Source organism: Nicotiana attenuata, chromosome 9 (genome assembly GCF_001879085.1).
Source record: "Nicotiana attenuata strain UT chromosome 9, NIATTr2, whole genome shotgun sequence".
Lineage (NCBI taxonomy): Eukaryota > Viridiplantae > Streptophyta > Magnoliopsida > Solanales > Solanaceae > Nicotiana > Nicotiana attenuata.
The window spans coordinates 34,752,500-34,757,313 of record NC_031997.1 but is presented as its reverse complement, the minus strand read 5'-3'; positions in this window follow the sequence as shown (position 1 = coordinate 34,757,313).

The window sequence follows — 4,814 nt, the reverse complement described above, 5'->3', positions numbered from 1 at the left end:
CTAGGTCCTCTTGTCCCTACTTCAATGATTTTTGATACTTGAGCAGGTTTCACTCCGTTTCGAGCTGGTTCTTGACTTTCGTCATCTTGTCGCTCAAACCTGCAATCAAGCGCACTTTATAAGCATTCTGAGTCTATTTCATGACAATTCATACATAAGGCATAGGCAAGTATGGGCATAAACCGTGTTAAAATCACAGTTATCAACTCCCCCAAACTTAGACCTTTGCTTGTCCTCAAGCAAATAGAAGAAGACCCATCCCTAAAAAGGAAACACCCAAGTAATTCCAGCTTATCCTAAGGAAGCCTCATCACGCATCAATTGGGACTAACAATTGCCCTCAATACGAATGCATCATTAACACATTTTTAGTCTTTTAAGAACTATGGATCGAATGTGCCACGAGAGCATCAAGGGTTGACTCATTTCATCAAGGTGCTTTTCTCAAATACCTTGGTCTTTGTGGAATCCAAACTCACACATCCTCAATTTTCCCTAAGCGAACCTCACTTTTAAGAGTAATGACACAACCTGAGGTTGATGGATTTTTGTTTTCACTGATTTCTCTCACAAAGAAGGTCATAAGTCCAGCCTTAGGTACCATATGCTTGCCCCTTATGTAAGTATCCACTAATGTAGGCTTCCCTCAACTCAAGATCATATAGGGCTTTTGAGGAGTCTTTGTGAAGGCTTTTGGATGAAGGTAGGATATGTTTTTGTTCATTTAGGTTCAATCTTCCCTTTAGCACTTCTTTTGGTTCATTATGGCATACTTTTTGACTCATTTCAGTATTTCACTTCTTTCATTTCTTTCAAGGGGGTAGAGAGACACATTGTCACTCTTTCTTTTGCACTTTAAACCCTTCTCCTTTCTCTACTTTTACATAGCCTTTTTCACTTTGTTTTCTTTGAATCCCTTTTTCCGGTTCTTATTCACTTTTGCATTTCTTTTTGTCTTTTTCACTTTTTCATTGCCTTCCTTTTCTTTTGCTTTTGTGCCTCTTTACCGCATTGAATCCTTTCTTGTCTCAACCCCCCCCAAAACCTTAGGTATTTGCCATCGCTCAAGGGAAGATTTGGGTGCCAAGAGAGGGTCTCATTGAGAACGGGTATAGGCTTGTAGCTTTGGTTCATGAAAGAAGAAGGTTAAGGCTCAAAAGGGTTGAACTAGGGATCATTCCATTGGTAGGTTATGGAAATTGTTCAAATTTGGAAGTTCGGATCAAGGAGGGCCCGAGTCAAGTTTCGCCTATGATTTCGCCTCAACAAACATTCGGGGCAAGTTCTAGACTGCTGGCTTGGAGCTTAGACTCATAATTCAACTTCTCACCACACACACACTCAAGGTTTGCTAAAGATATCGAGTTGAGAGCCCATAACGACCTTAGCTCCAATTCAAGCGCACAATGGCCCCACACGACCATATGATGATTGTTTGATCAACACAAGAGTCTCAAGGCCACAATTTTCACCATCCTAAACACAACATTATGTCTTTGACCATGGGATCAAAGGCAAATGTGTTAGGCCCAAGTGAAGCTTGCCTGAGGTCCTCTTAACTACAAAATTTTGAAAATCAAAAGAAGAAAAATCAAAAACGGACTCAAACCCTTAAGAAGGTTGTCACGCCATCTATCATTGGGAAGAGCCACCCGGTTCGCACAACACACTACCCTTGGAAAGAACCGTGGCATTAAGAAAACCAAGGACTTATTGAAAACACTAAAACCGAAATAAAAGGCTACGAGCCTCACTACTAGGCTAAGAAAAACAAAAAATTTGAACGAAAATTAGAAAAAACCGAATGAATATGTACAATGGGGAGTAGAATATACAACGGGATGAATATATACATAGGAGTCTAAAAGTAGCTAAAGTTAAAAGTTATATACAGACCAACTATTTAAAAACCAAAAACATAGACTAGAAATGAAATAAATATATACAGTCATCCAGTGTATCAGAATCAAAATGGTAGGGCGCACCGCCACGAATAAAAGCTGGCATTGTCCCCAATGCCAACTACCAAGATAGCTCAAAAACATAGTAAAAGGATATAGAGAGGCCCCTCAAGCCTAGTCCACATGCGTGGGGTCTCCTGTCGTCCCTGGATCCTCTGTTGTAGCCGGGACCTCAGACTGGTCGCCGACCTGCTGCTGCCGGGCTGCTGGGACATGAGCTGGATCAAGAACAGGCTGAACCACCGGTGAGACACTGGATGTACCCTCATGAACCTGGGCCACCTCTATCACAACTCCCTCAGTGCTAGGGAGTTTCCTCTTCTTCCTTGGCCTGGGGGTCTCCTCCTGCTGTGGCTGAACTGCTGCTGGATCAACAGTTGGCTCCCCGAAAAGCAAGTCAAGTGGCATCTGATCCGCCAAAAGCTTATCCACATCCTCCCTCAACTTTATCACTGACTCCTTGGAGGCCTTCTACTTCCTCAGCTTCCTGTGTTCCCTAGCAAGTTTACCCAGTGCTGTGCTGTGTGCTCTAACTGCCTTAGCCAAGGCATTCTGTGTCTCCATCATCTTTTTCTGATTGGCCAGGATCTTCTTCAGTGTCTCCTCAATAGAAGGAGGGATCTCAACTGTGGAAGGGGTTGACTGTGTCTGAACAACAGTGGCCAAGTTTGACAACTTGGATGTCGCAGCTGACATCCAGTTGTTCAAACTGGCTAGAGACTGAGCAAGCTGGTGGGCAGTGAACCTGTGGGTCTTTGAGGAAGGGACATCCTGGTCTGCTGCAGTAGATGGACCAGCACTAGAAGAAGGACCCTGAGGCAACGTCTCACTGGTAGCTGGGATAGTGGAAGGCTCAATGGACTGCTGAATAACCGCTGGCTCCTCAGACTGGCCAGGTGCGGTGGAAGTGTATGCCTGAGGCTTTTTGGACCTCTTTGGGTTGTCGGGACCCAATGAGTAGGGGGCCACTGGATCTACCTGAACATCAAATTTCTTCTTCTTTACCTTCAACTCTCTGAAGTACAGGGAAAGAGTGTTTGGGAAGGGGTAGTTTGTGTTTGTCTCCTGCCCTACTGTAGAAATCACTCTTGACATGATGTTGCCCACATTCAGAGGAAAACCAGCCATAATGGAAGCTACTAACATTGCACGAGGAATAGGAACTGTATGATCATGAGTGGAAGGGTCAAGCCTACTGCACACGAAGGTCAACCACCCCTTTGCTTCAAAACTAAACGTGTTTCTCAGAATTTTCTCTCCTGCCTTCAACCAAACTGGGACAGTGCCCGGAGCTGCCAAGTGCTGGGCCAACCACGGGCGAACCTCTTCTTTCATTGCCAGCTTTTCTAAGTATTGGGATTCGTCTTCTTCATTGAACCCTAAAAATTCGTTCGGAGACTTCCCATCACACATCACTACCTTGTCCCTCACTTTTATCACCTTTGAATCTCTCACCACATGATAGACATTACAGTAAAACTCTTTCACCATATGTTCATTTGCAACTATGCAACGTTCCTTGAAGAACCCCCAACCCTCTCTAGTTCGGAATTGTGCTTGCACATGTGGGTTTAGAGGAAGAAGATCAGAATCAATAAATTGCCTCTCCGGAATCAACTTTCTTTTGGGCCACCACTCTCGAAATCTGTGGAAGGCTATTTCACTAACAAATGTATCAGCCCATGCTTCTGGTTTTCTTGTTCTCTCAATACCACCAACTTGGGGTTCACCCCCCTCGCCGTATCCTGCACTCTCCCCAGACAATGAAGTTGTGGGGGAGGTGGAGTATTGTGCCTTTCTTCTATCCTCGGACTCATCAGACGAGTCCAAAACTACATTCACCGGCTTCTTGAGGCTTTTATCAGTTGGTCCCTTGGAGGTAGGTGAAGCTGAGGGAGAGTCATGCAATTGAAGCGAAAGAGACATGTGAGTTGGAGCAGATTCGGAAGTAATACTCCGGGATGGGGCGTACTCACTCCCTGAAGAATGGGAGGCAGCTCTATCAGCTTCCCGTATTATCTTGCGGGTCTTTTTGATATTCTCCCGAGTCTGGGGAGTGAGTTTAACACCCGGCTTCCTTTTCCCCCGTCGGGACGGAGCCACCCCTCCCAGGTTGTTGTTCTTTTTCCCCTCGCTGTTTTACCATGATCTGCAAAGGAAAGTCTAACATTGTTAGTTGAGGCATATGCAGTGAATTGTATGGTACATTTGAAAGCATGGGTGAACAACAGGAATGCAGAATAGCAGAGGCGCGGACCGCGCAAAAGAGTCACGCAGACGCGCTGGACTGGCGGGGACCGCGTAAAACTGGAGCGCTGACCGCGGTCAAGATGCTCCAGAGACACCACTCTCGGAATCTCACTGACGCGGTCCGCACTGTTTTGGTGCGCGGCCGCGCTAGACTGGCACGGACCGCATAGAAATGATGCGCGGCCGCGTAGGGCAAAAATTGAACTGAGGACAGGGATTTTCATGTAAGTCCAATTTATTTGCTCAGATTGTGGGTCCTAGTTGTCCCTACTGAGTTACTAATCATGAAGTCATACCCGTTGTTTCACAAAAACACACTAAATCTACCCTAACAGGTAAAACTAAGAGAGAAAGAAGAAAATAAGAAGTTATACTAACAAGAAGCAAAATAAAATAAACTAAACTAAACTATGAATGAGATTAGTGAGGAATGTTACCAGGGGTTGTGAGAATTTTAACTACTTGAAGCACTTTGTTGTTTTGGTGCACAGTGAAAAATTGAGAGCTGAGGTGGAAAATTTGCGAAAAGGTTAAAATGAAGCCTAGGGTCTTTATTTATGGAAAACAATCTAGGCCCCACTACTTACCCACCAGCGCGGCCGC